At 31.1% G+C, this 20,320-nt stretch overlaps 1 protein-coding gene and 1 long non-coding RNA gene across 8 annotated transcripts in view; one reads left to right on the top strand and one right to left on the bottom strand.

Annotated features, from left to right (window-relative positions):
- The window catches only part of LOC126777805 (uncharacterized), a 63,888-nt gene that overhangs the window by 20,810 nt on the left and 22,758 nt on the right, over positions 1-20,320 (bottom strand). The window contains exon 3 of one of the 3 annotated variants that reach the window (XR_007670097.1): positions 3,963-4,074. The exons of the other annotated variants lie outside the window; for them this stretch is intronic. This is a non-coding gene — a long non-coding RNA (uncharacterized LOC126777805). The remainder of the gene's footprint in view (positions 1-3,962; positions 4,075-20,320) is intronic. 3 annotated transcript variants of the gene reach the window in all.
- The window catches only part of LOC126777795 (zinc finger protein 628-like), a 110,096-nt gene continuing 102,084 nt past the window's right edge, over positions 12,309-20,320 (top strand). For all 5 annotated transcript variants that reach the window (XM_050500929.1, XM_050500927.1, XM_050500926.1 and 2 more), the window contains exon 1: positions 12,309-12,735. The gene's annotated coding sequence lies outside the window, so the exon portion shown is untranslated. The remainder of the gene's footprint in view (positions 12,736-20,320) is intronic.

The following is a 20,320-nucleotide window of genomic DNA, read 5'->3' as shown; positions in this document are numbered from 1 at the left end:
GCGAGCCTGATGACGACGCGTGTTTACCACCTACGCAGCGCGCGCAAAAAAACTAACCGCGCAAAAAAAAATCAAAAAATATTACAAAAAATTTCAAACGGCCTAAAATCCAGAAAAAAAATCGAAAATTTAAAAATACCAATCTTTTGGTTTAATAAAAATTTCGAAATTACGCGCATGCGTTAGAGTCATCGCTGCCGCCCGCTGACACATTCAAGAATAGTTTTATGCAATAGACGATATTCAGTTTTTTCACATATTCATCTTAGATTTTAAGTGATTTATTAACCAATAGTATTCAGCAACACTTGAACTCTTGCAATAGATCGGAAAACCGGTTTAATTTCAGTAAACTATAAACTAGTGTTAAGGCAACTGAAAGGCAGTTCAGCTCGGATTTGTTGTAAAAGGGCAAATTAACATCTACAACCATCCGGGAGGAGCAGCCAGCAACAATTACACGAAGAAAGAAATCCATGGGAAACACACGAAGGAAATCGTGGTACCATAGATGCAGGAACAACTAAGTTAAATGCGCAAGAAGCTGAAAACAGCCAAGATTTTATAGCAAAAGGAAATTTAGAAAGAAACAAATAACAGCCATCGCCATTTGACGATAAAGAAACACGTTTTTTCGCAATAGAACAAGTTTTACGTTTATATCAACCGTTATTATAAGGAAACAATAGAAAAGAGAATTTAAGAATTTGAGTTTTTTAAGTACATTTAAACAACACTGGTTATTTTTGGAACTTTTCGATTGATTTACTTTAATTTTTATAAGCAGACTCTCCATATATATTATAGTGCAAGTAATCTAGTGACTCTGGACCCAAGCATAAGGCTAAGTGATATTTGAGACTTTCGGCAAATACTTTTTGGGAAAAGTTTCGACCAATTTCATCAACCGATTCAGATTATACGGAAGGTGAAAGCAAATTAAGCAAAAAAAAACTCGTGCCTTAAATTGGCCTTAAATTATTAGTAAAAAGGTAAGATAAAATTACGCCAAAAAAATCTACAAAAAATAAATCTAAATTAACCAAGTTTACCTACCTGTTGAAACGACTTCTAGATTTCTTTAATAGTACAAAATTAAAAATAAATTAAAGTTAAGACTTAGTTAAATGTTTTGTTATTTCTATACCTGTAACGTTTTATATGAGTAAATATAAATATATATATATATATAAAATTGAACGGGCTTAAAAATAAACTAGACATAATAAATAAAGACAATATAATAAAAACCAAATCTGACAAACTAATCTCAAGAGTCGGAGAAGAAGATAGAAAGCAGTTCTAACCAGAAGATAAACTTCTACTCCACGAGCGACTAAATACCCAGACTGACTACGAAAATCAAGTTTCCACGATAGGTAAGTATCAGCATTTTGTAAAATTGAAAAACGAAACTTATTTTTTTCTCTTTCTTTTTCTGTATTACTTGTATGTAAAAATATATGATCGAAATTAGTTGGATCATTATTAAAGTCCTGCTCATAATCTGTTGTGAAATAACCGGTAACTCTGTCTCTCTCGCTCCTATGGGGTTCGTCTATAGCATCAGTGTTTTAGTCGTCGTCTATAGAAAATTTTAAATAGGTTTCCGTTATTCTTCTAATTTCAAAATTATTGTTATATTATTGAGATTTCAATAAATAATCGTTTTTTATACTGTTGTACTTATGGTCATCATTTTTGTCGTCATCGACGACATTTTTAAGGCGTGTCCGAATGTCATTGAATGTGTTCAAGACACGGAAATGTATCAAAATATTGTCTAGCTTACGTTAGGTGGCACTTCATGCGTACCCAATGCCAAGAATGGCATAGAAACATTCGCCTCTAACTTTCGTTTTCGTCAAGTCAAGTTCAGGTTTTGCCGATGACTCGGGAGGGGTGTACTGCGCATGCCTAAGTCATCGCAGTCATTGCCCAGCCAAATTATTGATTGCGGGTAGTCGGAAAACTGCGGGAGGAAAGGGGAGCGTCATTTACCAATGTGATAGTTTTCACAACGCTCAATTATGTAGGGTGGGGGGTCGGTGGGGGAAAAAATGTATATATCAATATGGCGGATTTCAGCGGATTTTGTATTAAATTCTATCGGCCCCGCCTGCGTGTTCGGAATTTATGGACGGGCTTTAGTGGAACATTGATGGGTTTTCATTAAACGGTTTTAAATTTTATATGTAGGTAGATATCCAATCTCGTACAGGTTATGATTGGTCGGATGAAATTTATTTAAGCAATTCTTTGCTGCTTAACACCGTCCAACGTCGTTTCTTACTGCGCGCTGCGCTTTTTATGGAAGGTACTTGAAGTCAATAAAGCGGCTTCTTACTATAATGATATGTACTTATCACATCTACTTATTTATAAATCTAACAAAAACTATATAACTTCTAATGGAAGATAGTCTTCGACTCAAAGAATGGATCTGGATGGACTCAGAGACTACATGGATCAAAGCATATTTAAGGGGGTCTTATTTCGAAGCAAGCCTTAAGATTTTAAATTACTATAAATAGCCTTAGAGTATTTTGATAACTTGAAGTACGTCAAATCTTAAGTTGATTGTAAATTTAACTTAGTGTTGGACAGAGTAATCTTGAAGTTTTAAATTTAAAATATAAGTTTTGATTTATTTTTTCAGGCTTTAGTACTTGATTGCTTATATTAATACAATTAAATTTCACTTTTCTTAATTGAAGCAATACACTGCATAGAGAACTACAAAGTGAAGTCTGATACATCTTGCTTTAAATATTCAAGCTTTTAGGGTTAATAATCTATAGACCTTTATTGCTAAAGCTGGTTTGGCGTGACCGCAATTTGTTTATACGTATTTATTAAATATTTAAGACTTATCCTTTGGGTTAAGGTTTTGTTTTTAATTAATGAATCATCTGAGTTTAAGTTTTTAGGTTTAGGTAATTGCCCTGTTAATATATTATTTAGCTGGCCCATGAATCTTCACCAATCACGATCACAATCAAATTCACAATCTTGTATAAAGGTATAAAACCATTCAAGCATCTGAGATTTTTCTTGTGCTGAATTCGTTTTCTAATTTAATATCACCTTCAATGGCGATGAAGAACATCATAAGAAAAACGCCATTTTTTTTCGGTACTAAGTAGGCAGACTGACAAATGGATTACCTCGTGGTCACTACCGTTTATTTATTTATTTTATTTATTTATTTATTTATTTTAAGGACCACTAGTAGCTACTACATGTTTTAATGACAAATGTAAAACAATTTAGTGAAAATAGCTAACATGTGAAGCTTTTTAAAGTAGCCACAACAATTACAATATTTGTTTTAAAAATACATTAACACCATTCATTGACTTTGGCATGTAGGAAATATTAACCATCTCTTACATCAAAAATAGGCTACCTTGTGAACTAAGATGTTTTGTCCTTTTAACATGTTGATACACTGACTCATTCACCCTTCAAACCACAATACATACTAAGCTGTGTGGCAGTAGAAAATATGATGAGTAGGTATTACGATGATTTCGATAGAAACTGTATTATAATCTTAACGCGCTTGTTGTATCGCTATTTTCAAATATAAAACTGAGCTTGAGTTTATATTAAAGTAATCTATTCTAATAAGTACTTCATGCGAAATCATTGAAATTAATTAAACATAATTCGGCTTTTCAAATACTGTAAAGAATGTATCAGGATGCCCAAATTTAATAGATTCTCTTCCTACCATGAACACACTTTTTTTGGGCAAAGAAAGCTGTTTATATATTTTATATATTCTAAGGAGAATAGATTTTCCATTTCATTACTAAATTTAATTCATATAGGAGGAAGGCAACAGACCTGATGATAAAACTTCACTTGAGAGAGAATAGCACTGTAATAAATATAAGCTGTAACTTATATTGGTATTTGAAATGTTATATCCTTTGTAATTATACTGTCTTACTCACCCTTTACCAACTTGCATTATAGTAACATATCGGTATAAGTTCCTCAAGAGAAGAGGAAGCCTTAGCCCAGCAGTGAGACATTCACGGCTGTTACTTAATTTTACTTGTCATCCTAGGAATAAAAAAACAATACGTTGGTATAATAATGAAAGAACGGGTTATAAAAACTAGATAACAAATTTGATTTTAAGGATAAACAAAAAAAAAACCAGATGGCCTAGTGGTTAGAACGCGTGAATCTTAACCGATGATCGTGTGTTCAAACCCAGGCAAGCACCACTGTATTTTCATGTATTTAATTTGTGTTTATAATTCATCTCGTGCTTAACGGTGAAGGGAAACATCGTGAGGAAACCTGCATGTGTCTAATTTCATTGAAATTGTGCCACATGTGTAATCTAGCAACCCGCATTGGAGCAGCGTGGTGGAATAAGCTCCAAGCCTTCTCCTCGAAAGGGAGAGGAGGCCTTAGCCCAGCAGTGGGATATTAACAGGCTGTTACTGTACTGTACTGATAATCAAACTAAAATGGAGATAGACTGGCCACAAAGGAAGTACAAAAAATTGGAGCCAAATAACAGACTCGTATCATAAATACGGTAAAAGAATAAGAGCAAGACCATACAAAAAAGATGGGATGATGAGATAAGAAGGGTTGCTACAAATGGAAAGTAAAGGTTCATGTTAGAGAAGACCTAGGGCATAGTGAACTGAGGACGGTTTAGTTGTGATTGCCTGTTTTTGAACCCGCGATTAAGATTCACGTGGTCTAACAACTGAACTGTCTCGGCTAATCATTGAAAAAAATCATTAAATTAATATCAATTAAAATATTCTATCCTATTAAAACTAAAATGCAAAAATAGTAAAGTTTATATGATGATAGTACGTGGTGTTCGTATTGGCTTGTTTTGCGTCAAAGGAATGCAATGTTTGCAGCGACGAAGAATGCGCGGTAAAAAATATGAGCAGCTAGATAATGCAACGGTATAGACGTATGCTTTACTTGTTTATAATATATAAAGATGCGTCACAATTACTTATTGACTTTCAAAAAATATTCAAACATTTTGGAACGAAACACCTCAATCTTTTTGTTTTTAAATAGTTGCTGTTTACAGTAATGGAACTGATGTTGTATTGTATTCGGAAATATTCTTCGTAAGTGACATTATTATCGATAATAAGGAAAAAACCTATTTTCTGAAATGGAAAATATTGTTCATTTATTTGTGTAAGCATGTATGAAGCCACTGGTCTGGTTGTAATGAAATCTGTATGCCTTTCTGTGTATACATAATGCTGAAACCTTTGTATGATTATATGCAGTAGGTATTATAGATAATAGAAATTATTATAATTTTTCTAACTTATTTTTCTTTTTAAATAAATTTTTTTCATGAATATAAATATTTTATTCGATATTCAACAGCGATATAAACATACAAATCATAGTTATTATTCGTTTCATATAAATAATTTTTTTTTTTACATATACTAATATTTTAAAAGACATTTGATTTAAATTTTATCAACTAATTCAAATTTGATAAATGAACATTTTATACATTATGTTTAATATATTGCTATATATGAGAGTCATATAATATAAAAACATTGCTAAAGTTTAATTGATATCCAGAAAAGCTTGCCAGTAAGAGATAGTATTGAATAAAACAAGATAATGTCCGTGACATTTATTGAAATTGTAATAGAATTTTATAATTGCTTGAATTGTGGGAACTTGTCAGATTGGAATGTCGATTATATTTAAAACCGTCGAAAAACTTTAACAGGATACCCTTATGATAAAACCTAGATAGCTAAATGAAGTTTATTTTTAAAAGCCGCGATAACTCATCGAATCATAAATTATTTTGGACTTCAAATGCGTAAAAGTTCATTAATATTTGATACTTGTGTTATCTGCGTATGGTTTCATAGTTGTTATTGCAAGTTTTTTGTTAAATAATAATATTATAAGTAACTCAAACAGTATCGCATTAACATCTATTACTATATACTGTACACCAATAAGATCAATATAACTATCCTGCAAATATAAGCTACTAGTGAAGTTATAGTTAAAACTCTAAATCAATAAAAAATAATTCATGAGTAATTAGCAAAAAACAAACAAACAAAATTACCTGCTTATAATATTACTAGGATTTTGAACACCAAGTTATTAATGAAATATGATTGTTCTTACAACTAAAACCGATTGACATAGATAATGTTTATTTATTTTCTGTAGCGGAATTTAACCTTCACTTAAATCCTTATAGTGGTTTGTGAGATATTGTATTCTTGTTAGCTATTGTTCTGATTTGATGATGATAAATGCTTAATGATAATGTTAGCTCTAGTTAAAACAAAAGATATGATCTTTGAGTTTATTGAAGCTATTGATTTTGTAGCTAAGTTACATAATCATTATCAATGTATTGCCAGGTATTAGACTTGTATTCTCTATGTATGTAGCTTTTATATCAAAATTTAGAGTGATTAATAGAAATTACTACCCATTAAAGATTTTGAAATAATTATTTAAGTAAGTAGGTACATGGAGATATTTTATTATTTAACGATAGCACGGTAGTTAAAGTATATATGAAAGGTTATTTATATGCAATACCTTTAACTTACGGTTAGCTTAGTTAAAAAAATACCGACAACAGCTTTACTTAAAAATCAAAAGGGACTATTTTTGATTTATATTACAAGAGTTCGAAAGTATCATAAAAAAATAAGCATATGCAACTTAATACAATCAAAACCTTCTTAGATCAGAAACGTTTCACACATACGTTACATATAAAAATGTTACACTACAAACATTAAAATTTTACAGTCATCGCGCCAATAGAAATTTCACTCCAATAATATTAAAAAAGCATGAATGTATTATAACGTACACGAAGTAGAGCATCATCCCTGCGTGCGCCTCGTTGAACTCACATCAATTTTCTAACACCATTAAGAACATATGTTTTTGTGAAAGAAAAATGTGTCTTATTACATTACGGCGGTCGTGCGATGTTTTGCATGCATTTGTACTGATCGAGTGGCGACGTGAGCCACGGTTTCACGGTGTAGCGAGTTCGATTCCGGGTTTAGCACTAAAAACTGCTTTAACCATAATAAGTTTTATTTCTTGCGTCGAATTCAATATTGCTTCGCTTAAATTACTCTGAAGCTGTTTTTAAGTTGTATTTTTTAGGAATCTCAAAATTGCCAGCCATGGCAAAGCCACAGCCCGTTGGTCATGTAATTAAATCTTTCGAATTTGCCCTCCCATAGGATTTCGAGTGAGAGAATATAGAGTGCACTTTTATTAGGGTTATAAGGACATCAAAATATTTGGAGATTACAATAATTATATTATATTTTACTGGTGGTAGAGCTTTGTGCAAGCTCGTCTGGGTAGGTACCACCCACTCATCAGATATTCTACCGCAAAACAGCAGTACTTGGTATTGTTGTGTTCCGGTTTGAAGAGTGAGTGAGCCAGTGTAATTACAGGCACAAGGGACATAACATCTTAGTTCCCAAGGTTGGTGGCGCATTGGCGATGTAAGCGATGGTTGACATTTCTTACAATGCCAATGTCTTAGGGTGTTGGTGACCACTTACCATCAGGTGGCCCATATGCTCGTCCGCCTTTCTATTCTATATAAAAAAAAATCTTATTAATTTGGTATCAAAACACTAACTCTTCACTAAATCTTTGAGAGTGAAGATTAAATGTGAAATATTAACCATTCTGTCACCAATGCGCCACCAACCTTGGGAACTGAGATGCTATGTCCCTTATGCCAGTAACACTGGCCCACTCATCCTTCAAACCGCAACAATATTAAATATTGCTTGGAATATCTGATGAGTGGGTGGTTACCTACCATTACCACTTAGTAAAATAATAAGGTTAATATATATATCTTTGTTTATTAATGAGTGGTTACTCTGTGTTTTTTTTATTATCTCTGGCTCATTATATAATGTAAGCCATGGTTGGCCTCAAGGGACACGTCAAGCCGGTCCTGGTTATTATCATAAACAAGATAATAATAATCATTACATCTCAGATAGCACTACTCAGTGCTTAGAACACGAGAATCCAAACCGAAGATCGCAGGCTCAAATTTTCGTGTGCTTATTTTTATTTTTTGTGCTTATAATTCATACCAGTGCTAGATGAAAAATAAGTCTGCCTCGTTTGTATCCGTGCATTGCAGCGTGGTGGAACTACCTCCAACTCTTCCCCTCAAAAGGGGACGCCTTAGCCCAGCAGTGGGACATTTATGAGCTGTTAATATAACATTAAATTATTATTAATAATTTATTGAAAATTTATAATACGTTTCTAGTTCGTAGTCGGCTGGCACGCCGCCTGCGGGCAAAGCACGATAACTCGTTAGGAAATGAAAACGCGTGGCTGTTGAAAATTTTTAAATATATATTTACGTTTTTTGCATTTTCTATAGTCTATCGTCTTAAAATTTTGATACTATTTCGTTTTAATTTTCAATTTATTTAAATTTAGAAGTTTTTTTTAAATAATATTTAACCTTGGAATTATTTAGATAACAACATGCTTAACAGTTAATATATGATTATTAGGTAAAGTACCTATAAATTAATTAGAAAAAACCAACATACACACTGCTTCCTACAGCTTAAGCAATTCAAAAATTTAAAGTTAATTAGAAGAAAAAAAAAGCATTGTTATAAATAAGTCCTTACAATTATTATAAATGCGTAAGTGAGTTTGCTTCTTACGCTTTCACGTCAAAACTCTTTTTTCAAGCAGTGAAACCTTCAGAAATTTACCCAGCTCCCATGGGGGGGTAACTGGGTTATGTTGGATTCTTATCCATTAAAACCACTGCGATGGCCGTCCCCGGCACGGAGTGGAGAGGCCGCGGATGCGTTATATCAACACGATCCCGCAGCCTCTCCCGTTCACGTCATAACTACTCAACTATAACCTATCATCATGACATTTTGCATACACGTTGTCAGGGGTACAAAGACATAGGTCACCGATTATCTCCGCCCCCCCCCCCCACAGACGCGGATAAAAACACGAGCTAAACTAGTACATATATAATTTAAGAAGTAGTAGTAGAACGAAAATTTAATTTAATTTATTATGACTAAGATGGCGCGGTCAGTTACTCATGCGGCCCGCGGGCAAAATGCGGTAAGTCTTTAAAGTGCAAAACGTGGGCGAAGAAAATTTCAAAGTATATATTTCGCTTGTCAATACCTTTTTCCTTACAACTTTATTGTTTGAACTATAATAATAACTGCAGTGCAAATTCTGTAAGAACTCACTTCATTACTCAACCGTGAAATGTCGACGACCGATTTAAGGTGATATACTATTTTGATGCGTGTTTTGTCAATGTCGCATGTTACTTTCTGATATTTCATGACCGTTTTCTGCGTTGAGTTTCGAGTTTGTTCTCACCTAACCCTACTGCTGTGAAATTCTTATTTAGAATATTTGTATTAAAATGCGCTTTTTTATATTTACAAAATTTATTTATATTTTTAATCATTCTTGCACATAGGTATGTAAAGTTTAGTAAAAGTCGATATTTTATGGGGCAATGCATTGCAAAAGATAACATTTAAGTTTTATTTCCCTTACTCTTATAATTGGCTGGCTTATAACTGGCTCACTGATCGTCAGCTTGTACATATCTAACAAAAATCAACAGTTTTTTACTTGTGTTATTAATTTAAAAAAACGCAACGTATTCGTTATATAATTATAATATTTTTCAAATAAACTTTTACTATGAGGGTTCGACATACACAGTTAAACAGTGAATTGAACAATTGATATTTGACAAGGTGGTCAGTGAATGAATGGTACCCATTGTATGACAGCAAGAATCTGTCACCGAAACGATAAACACAGTTACAAAGTAAAACGAACTATCGCTATTTAGCTAGGCACCTACAATAAAGCATATAAACCGGCCACTTTTATTTTATTATACCCGAAGAATTTTTTAAAATTTATTATCTATATCAAAAACTTATCAACACTTTTTCGAGATATATATGACGTGTATGTTTTTTTTAATGTTTAATATTTAATTATAATATAAACAATTAAAATTTTCCACATATTCCATGTTCAAAAAAAAAAATGCAACATATCGTACAAAATAAAAAAATCGGTTTCACATTAAAAAACATAATACGGTCAATATATAAGGCTGTGTGCGCATATAACGATAGCGATTGGAAAGTTTTTAATTAAACTTTCACTATTTGACAGGTTTCGGTCTTGTTAGTAAAATGAAGAGTTAGTAAAGTAAAGTAACACATTATTGTTTAATTCCATTTAGAAATACACGTCTGACAAGCACACGGGAACAATTTTCGTTCAAAATCTCTATTTAATGTACTTATGACATTTTTGTTTTGTAATTGTAATACGATTAAGTTGCTTAAATTAAGACCTTTGCTGACAATTGTTATATTTAAAAAAATAACGTGATATTTAGTTATGTGTATATAAAGATGGCAGTTTTTATCTGCGAAATGCAGTTTCTTCACGATTTTTCTTCACCACGGATCATGGGATGAGTTATAAACACAAATAAAGCACATGGGAATTAACTTTGCTGGGCTTCAGCCTATGTATCTTGTTGATATTCACGTCTCTTAACTACTGAGCCATTGTTGACTCCATATTTAATTTCTATTTAAAAATATATTCATTATTAAAAAAAATGTTTATTTCATTAAAAAAAAAACATTATTCCTTAGTTAAATTCTATTCCATCTTCAAATATATAGAAATTTTTAAATCCAATTCAAAAAAAAAAATGACGATAACGATATATAAAATATATTCCATATTCAAATTACATATTGAAAATTTATTCCGTTAATAAACAAAAAACATTATGATAAACTATTTTAAAATAAACTCACTAAATTTAATCACTAAGGTCATACAATAAATACAAGCACTAAAAAAAGCTATTCATGTATTAAATCCCTCCGCAGACCGAGCCCATCCTAATTATACCGCTATACCAAAGATTTCTAGCAGCGTCCTAGAAACCTACGCCTACAGACAAGCGATTCTTTCCATACCCAATACTATAGCTAAAATTCATAGTGAAATAAGTATAAGAACTAGCTTCTAAAAAAGTTTTCGACACAAACGACGCATATTAACACGATATGTTAAGCGATATTAAGCCTTTTGTTCTTGACATGAAGTTGGTTTTAAATTTTGCGAATGTTGCAGTTATGTCGCTTTGTGTGTAAGTAGGAACGCGGCAGTACAGGCCAATGCACGATGCATACAACTAATAGTGTTGCGTCTTGCATCGGAATAGCGTAGTGATGTCCGTTAGATTTTAACATTAGACGATTTTAATAATATCGAAATTATTTTTAGTGATAGTGCATCATAAAATGTGAAATAAATCCGTTATTACGTTTCTCAGAAGTTTCAAAAATTTTAATCAAAATTTTAACATTTAATAAATAAGTTAAATATTTAATAAATAAATATTTGTTATATTATTTAAAAAAAATATTTGTTATAATAAATAATTTAAGCTTCAATGATCAAATACAGCATTGAACATAAAATACATCTCTAAACAATTTCTCCGCGACTTTTTTTCAACCATTACAATATTGTTAAAAATAGCGCTTCGAGAGAGCTAAGCTGCGCGCGCGCCGTTCCTTCCCCGTTGCCTGTAACTTCGATATAGGCTAAAACATATTATTATATGCAAGACGTTTCTTGTACTACGCCAAAACTAGGGTTGGCCATACAGAACACATTCTATTTAAAAAAAACATTCTTTTTACATTCATGATAAAATTTGATGGTTTTACGTAATAACCCAATTTCATTACTTAATAAATTAATAAGAAAACTTGATGATGAATGAAAATAATTTAATTTTTTTTTTTTTTTAATAATATAAATAGTCACAAATGTCATAAACTTTTCACCTTACACAAAAGATAAAGTATATTTAATGTAATATTTAGTTAAATCATAGTTGTATGTGATTTTTTTATCGTTTTTTTAGTTTAAATATATTCAAAAGGTACGCGTAATTAATCCCCCTATCTGTTAATAGCAATTAAATTAACTATATAACAGTGTCAAACAAGTATCGAATCGATTCTAAAAATACTGTTGCAAGTCTAGTGACGTATGCAAAAAGGAAGTGGGGCTAAGTCTATGTCCTAGCACAGCCCTACGCCCCGCAGGCAAATATGAACGAATGTAAGTTGACTTAGAATAAGTATGTTCTGCAATCGAGAGTCGGCCAGTGTTAGATCATAATGTGTTGAAAGTGCCTGCGCGCAGCACTACGCCGCAAAACAATGGAAACGCACCGGCAAATTTCGAAAATTTCGAACTGAAATTCCTTAATTGAGAACGCGCCAACCATCCCCGAAATACAACGGTGCGGAACTGTGTTCGATATTCGAAAATGTGACTAATTTTTTTTTTAAATCAAAACTTTTTAGAAAATTCGAATTTTACGCTTTGAATTTTTTGTTATATAAAAATAACGTTTCGTAATCACAAGAAAATGTAAAATTACGCAACGGTCGTAAAAAGTGTGCGATTTTTTTGTCGATAAAGATTTTGGCGCGCATTTCTCTTGACACGGCCATATTGGTTTGTGTCGAAAAATGCAAAAAGTATAGACGATAGTTTGATATGTGATCAACGAAATTGGACTTTTGAGTGTTGGACAAGACGAAGGTCAGTTAAGTGTTGTACATACTACTACATTATTTAATTGATTTAAATACATTACAATTTTAGATAAATGACGCGTGCCGTTATTAATAAAAACGCAGGCATTATATTTCTTTCGTCATTTTCTTTATTTAGCAATCTTAATATGCTTAGTTATCGGTTTAGTTTTTTAACTTATATTTATCTGTATAAATAAAATATGAAATGTAAATAGGAATTACTTTTGCTAAATATAATAATTTATATTTAATAAAAACATTTTTTGATCTGCTTCAAACGGATTAAAAACCTAAGAGTCTCTTTTTGAAATAATCCTTAATCATTTTATTAAAATACAACATTTATTACATTTTACATAATATTGCTATAACAAAATAAGTTGTGTGATATTGAAGAGAGGAATCAATGATTCATAAATTTCTTAAAGTTACCAGTATTTCCTATAAAAATATAACAAAAGAATTATATACAGTAAATATTAATTAAAACATCGTGACTAATATTATAAAGCGTTAACGAACGGACGTTTACTATTATAATATAATTGCAAAAACATTTCTTTTATAAAAATAATATTTAATTATCATAATCTGTTATAACAACTCGACGACATTGCGATTTATTATTATTATAAATAAGATTATTAGTGTATACATAATAATTTTCTTTATCGTTCAATGTTATATGCGTTTATTTAAAATACATAAGATGAAATAATTTAATGAACAAATTTCTTTGAACAAAATATTAATCATATTTTTCGCTTGGTTTATTAGCCATCGGCATTTTTTAAATCTGTTCTGTCATTTTGATTATTTTTTTTTCTTTTCAAGCTCTAACTTTTGTAACGCGTATAATGCTGATGTACGGCGTCTTATTTTCGTGTAAAATGAGCTAAAGATATATTTGGGATTATCACTATATATTATAAAATAGATCCCCCATCGCAACTGTCTGTTTGATCGCGAAAGACTTCAAAATTACCAAACGGATTTTCATACGGTCTTCACCATTGGAGGGAGTGATTTGATTTATGAGAGCGGTTTTGGTATTTAATTCATTATGGTTTTGGCTGAAGCTGGTGATTGTTGAATATTTCGGATAAAATCATGCCGACTGAAGTCTTTAAATTAAAACAGAGTTATTTGTATTGCGATAGAAGCGTTTTGTTTAGACCCTTCTATTAACTGTTCGAAGCCGGGATGAGTTAACTAGTTTCTAGTACATAAAGTAAATATGTAATTAAATACATGAGTATATTATTATTTTTACTATTTTAAACAACGGGTTAAATATTCTAAGCAACATATTAATATTTTGATTGGTGGTACAACTTAAATTTCACTACGCATCTCTCGTTTTATAACAATATGATATTATACCCCTGTAATAACTCACCATTTATTATAATAAATGATACAAAATCTCGTATTCCATACTTAGCAGGATATTATCCATGTAGTAAAATAATATCAATGGACAATCGTACCAAAGGAACCGAGACAGTAAATAAACTTTATTTAAATATTTCAAATATAATCATAATATAATATTCAAGTATATGTTATTTTTATGAAGTCTTAGTCTTTATCTGAAATTTAATATATTTTATTAATTTTCCCTTGAATTATATATAAGATATAATAGCATTAATTTTTGACGTGTTTTTTTTTATAATCAGATAAAATAATTTTAAAGCATTGTTTAATAGTTACAAGTCTACATTATTTTATTGCTTGCATATAACTTGAAGTATATAACAAATTAATAACACATAAAATTGATTAATTTTCTTGTCTTTACTAAACATAAAGAGCGCTTACTTTCATAAAACTATTTTATTTTTAATTAGCAGAATTTGAGCTCAAGTACATTTGAATGATGGTTGTTACAGTACAGATGGTTGTTACAGTACAGCAACAGCCTGTGAATGTCCCATTGCCGGGCAAAGGCCTCCTCTCCGTTTTGAGTAGGAGGTTTGGAGCTTATTTCTCCACGCTCCTCCAATGCGGGTTGGTAGAATACACACGTGGCATAATTTCAATGAAATTACACACATGCAGTTTTCCTCACGATGTTTTCCAACAGCAAAAAATTGGCCGCAATGTTGTCCAAAACCAGTAGGTACATACCTATTTTATTAAATTATTTATATTAGGAAGGTAGACGTGGAAATAGAAAAGCTAATAGTAAATGATCACCGCTAGACAAGTATATTGTTAATATTTACAATTGCGACACCAACCCTGTGAACTAAAATGTTAATTAATGTTAATCCCTTGCCTGTAATTACACTGGCTCACTGACCATTTACACTGAAACAGTAATTTTTTTTTATAGAAAAGGAAGGTGGACGAGCATATGGGCCACCTGTTGGTAAGTGGTCACCAAACGCCCTTAGACATTGGCATTGTAAGAAATGTCAACCATCGCTTATAGCCAATGCGCCACCAACCTTGGGAACTAAGATTTTATGTCCCTTGTGCCTGTAATTACACTGGCTCACTCACCCTTCAAACCGGAACACAACAATATCAAGTATTGCTGTTTTGCGGTAGAATATCTGATGAGTGTGTGGTACCTACCCAGACGAGCTTGCACAAAGCCCTACCACCAGTGAAATCTATCTAAATATTGTTATGTTCAATTAAACTTATATTTAGATAGATTACCTGATTACCTGACGAGTGGGTGCTACTCAAATTCTCAATATTAATAAAAACAAAAATCTCTTAATCTATATATATAATCGAAATACCACTCATCACGATATCTCCTAAACTGTCCCCGGTTGACTTCAAATTTGTCACAGTTACTCCTTCCCCGACGTAGACGCCCACTAAGAACGGATTTTACACCAAATCCTATCCAAAATATATTTTTCTTATTATCAACCTTTGAAAAGCCGGAACGATTAGTAGAGTTAGTCGATTTGGTTATGGGATGTTAATGCTTCGTTGTTGTAGTGTCCAGTATATAAAGTCAAAGATCTCGAAGTTCAGTCAGTAAAAAGTTGGGCTTTTCTATTGAGATATTCTAAGTAGCAGCCTGGAGTCAAGTCTAGGAAAACATCTAAACTTCACCCGATCCCTTTCCATTGCACTGGAGCAGAAGTGAAGGAATAGAGTTCCCTTGTCAATCACAGATGTCTCTCCTGAGAATGACCGCCGTAGATATCAGCAATTTCATTATCATCATCACTTTAGTATACAATATTTTTATCATTATCTGATGATAATAGTTTATAATTTTATAATATTTTATCTCATATAATTTTTGTCCATTTTGTTGAAGTTGATCGTTAGACCATTTAGTCTAAAAAGACAAAGTTCAATTACATTCATCGGTATGTCCTATTTTAATTACGCGATTTAAACGGCCTCGTTTGTTCTATTACTTTCTATTGGTGGTTTAGTCGAGGGTAAAAATTCGTCATCCTTAAAAAAATGAGACGATACAGTTGAATCACAAACAACAGTTATTTTTTTGCGAAAAATTTTGTTAATGGAATGTGTTAACAAAAATTAACTTTTTCTTAAAGACATCTTCATGATATTAACATTTAATAATAACTTCCGAAAGAACTTTCGAATTTTTGAAAAAAGAACTTGAAAAAAAATTATCACATAATTGCAGTCAAAAAAATCTTATGACCAGATTGTATCGTCGCAAATTATAAAGATTTTCTTTATAATTATATATTGTAGCGGAAACTACATCGTTGTTCACTATTAAATTATTATCTTGTCTGCGTATAATAATTAAAAATATACATAATTATCGAGAGCGTTTGTGATTTATTATAGCGAGTTGTTGACAACAGATTATTAATTTCAACGAAATCGTAATTTTAAATCGAGAAATTTCTATAAAATATTTAAAAAACAAAACAATTGTTTAAATTTTTTAATAATTATATGTAAAAAAATAATAACGTTAAAAACATCGTTATGTAGATTTCCATGCTTCTATATTGTGTGTGGCTAGCATAACACATTCTAATTTTTTTTGGAGATAAATTTTATGCAAAAATAATTTTTATTATTATCACTTAACAAATTGATTATAAACATATAATATAAAAGTATATTACAATAAATGTCTATCTATAATTACTATAAACATTTAAAAAATATATTTATGGTACTTATATTCACGTTGGATAAATTTATGTGAAAAACTTAATTACCATTAATAAAACCGTATCATCGAAAATATACTTTTACTTGTTTATTATAAGATACGAATTTCCAAATTTAACTTTCAAGTAAAACCCGATCGCAAAATACAATTTTCTTATATTTGTCTATGAACTGTTGTTCCTTCTAAATATGTGACATTGGCGAAGAGAATTGTAGAGAGAAAATTGAATTAAATACACAGAATATCTCAACAATTCCATCATTTATATATTTTTTCCATATATTTATCTCGTTACTTCGAGTTGCCATTCGTTTTTCTATACAAATAACTCGCTAACAATACATTATTTCTTATTTGCATTCAAATGTTTGTTAGAAATTTTGTAGTTATCTGTTTTAAAAAACATAACCGACAAAATAAAATTCGAGCCGAGAGTTCGATTTTCTTCAAAAATGGGACCAAATTTGGTCCCATTTTTGAAGTATAGTCTACCAAAATAAAACATTATTTTTCCAAATCGATTCATAAATTACGAAGTTCCGAGGTAACAAACATAAAAAATACAACCGAATTGAGAATTTTGTTTTAAGTCGGTCATATATGTATCTTGATATTGAATTATATTTAGAATATATTAGACTAACTACGTAAGATAATTGACAACCAAAGTAAACGAATAAATATTAATTTTTAAAAATCGAACATGAACAATGGTTGTACATATTATAATACACCATGACAATTTAAAAGTAATAATGGATAGAACATAAATTTAAAAATAGAACCATGTAAATACAGATACAAAAAACAACGAAATACATAAACATTTACAGATAAAACATAAATAAACTGTTGTTCATATCGCATAATTATATTTTCCTCGTGTAATAAAATAACATGCGAATAAATGGAAAAATTTTAAGGCTAACATTATTGCTATGTACATAATATGTATATATATTTTAGAATATAAAAGGCTCGGCGCCTACTTACGTAATGCGATTTTAAAGGCAATATGCTGTATAGTGTACGGTTGGAGCATGTATTATGAACGTGTTGACAGTTTCCATTGTAACATTGGTAAGGACACGGCTTATTGAAAAAATATATAAAACTTTGTACACAATAATTGTATGTACGTCACGATTCGTTCTTCTATTATTTAATTTGTATTTAAAGTTACAAATACAAGATATATGGGGATAATTAATATGGGTGCCTCGTTGGTCTAGTGGCTAGACATAAGGCCGCATATCCGAGGTTCTGGGTTCAAATCCCAGATTGGCCCAGTAACAAGCTATACAGCCCGTGATCTGGAAGTCGAAAGTGTGTAGCGTACCTCGGAAAGCACGTAAAGTCGTTGGTCCTGCATCCAAACTCATTCCGGCCGTGTCGGATTGCCATCCTTCAAGTTTTTATATTCGGACATAGAAACAGAATCATGTAAATAATGAAAATAACTCCTTTTATATACTATTTTAATTGTTAGTAAATTTAAATAGTTACAAAATTAAATTATCATGAATAAAATAACAAATTGTAATTTAAACATTAAAATGCTTCTGTAAATTCATTTTTACTTCATCAATTTATAGATAAATAAATTATAACTATTTATTAAATATAGTAAAACATTAATTAGTTTTTTCATTATCACCCATAGAAGGTTAAATAAGTGTTATATAAATTGTATGGAAATGGTTTTTAATATCTTTTCACCCGAATAAAAAATCAAAATGATATTCGAAATATAAACAGCCTTCATTATAAACGTGCTGTTCAGTTAAACATTCTCGCTCTTTCTATCATTATTGATTTGACATTCAAAAGAAGAAGACACAGCATTGTTTAACTAATCACCTTAGCGGGTTTATAAGTAAAATCGATATTGTTATAACGTTGACATGTGCCTAAGTCCTATTTAACTTAAACCTCAGTCTCAAGTGAAAACTCATAATAGTTAATAAATCGAATTTTATACATAGTCATATACAAAGTTAGATATATTTATACATACATAATAACCATGTACAATGGGAACATACGATAGTGGATCGACAATCGCGACTTGTACGCAAATTAACATACATTTCAATAAACCTAGCTAGCACTGGACTGGAAAAATGTTGTAATTCCATTAAAACATATTTTTCTATATATTATAAATAATATTAATTGATAACTGGACCGCTCTGAGATAAATCGTCTCGATGATACCCGTAACTAGTATCTGTAACGGGGACGTCCTAACGTAAAATTGAATCGATATTGCTTTTTTAATTAATTCAATAAGTAATCCAAAGTGGATGGAATTTAATATGAATATATCGCGAGCCGATAGCACAGTGGTTAGAACGCGAGTGTTAACCGAAGATAACGGGTTCAAAGCAAGTAGTTGAGTTCAAAATTCATTTTGATGAAAGAAATCGTTGTAGAAATGTCAAATAATAGTTGAAATTCGTGTTCACGTAACTCGTATGGAAGCAGCGGGATGTAACAAGCGAAACACCTCGAGAGAAGATGGAATCTTAACACAGTATTGGGACATTTACTTGCTTTTTTTTTAATTATTAAATTGTTTCTACAGACATATTCGTTCCGGCTTTGGGTTACATTTGGTTTCTAAATTTTTAATGTAATTAAAAAAAAACTTATAATAAAATATATCTATTTATTCTTTTTAAAAATCTCTTAAAATGTTCTCAAAACTTTCGTTATTAACAATTAATATATTGACAAAATTATAAAGTATATTTTGAGGATACTACTAAGAATTTATGAAATGAAAAGAAGTTGATCGGACCTCGAATTTCAACTCAGCACCTCAGACCTAGCCACTAGATCAGTCAAAAATACTAAATATATTTGATATATAGCATAAATGAATAGGACGTATATACACCAGTGTATGTATATTAAATTATATAATTAATAAGTAAATGGTATAGTTACAAAGCCGAGATGGCCCAGTGGTAAGGGCGCGTGAATCTTAGCTAGAAAACTCATGAGGCAGAATTTCAGTGAAATTAGACAAATGCAGGTTTCCTCACGTGTTTTCCTTCGCCGTCAAGCACGAGATGAATTATAATCACAAACTAAGCACATGAAAATTCCGTGGTGCTTGCCCGGGTTTGAACCGATCACGGTTAAGATTCAGGCGTTCTAACCACTAGGCCGTCTCGGCTTTTAAGGTAATTAGTTTTAAACTACAGACACAAGGGATATATTAGGTCCTTACATATGAAATTGGCGTTTTGTACGGGAGGAATATAAAGTAATTTTTTTTTTGTAAAATATATTTAATTAATCAAAGTATTCACCGTTGTTATCTATCCATTTTTGCCACGGTAGAACTCGTACTCGTAAATATACCGATATTTCATGTTTTCCGTTGTGCGGTAATAAGCGACGCCAAAGAAAAAAATAATGAGGAAAAAACAAATAA

This window comes from Nymphalis io, chromosome 24 (assembly GCF_905147045.1).
Source record: "Nymphalis io chromosome 24, ilAglIoxx1.1, whole genome shotgun sequence".
Lineage (NCBI taxonomy): Eukaryota > Metazoa > Arthropoda > Insecta > Lepidoptera > Nymphalidae > Nymphalis > Nymphalis io.
The sequence above is the reverse complement of the archived record's forward strand: the minus strand, read 5'-3'. Positions and strand labels throughout refer to the sequence as shown.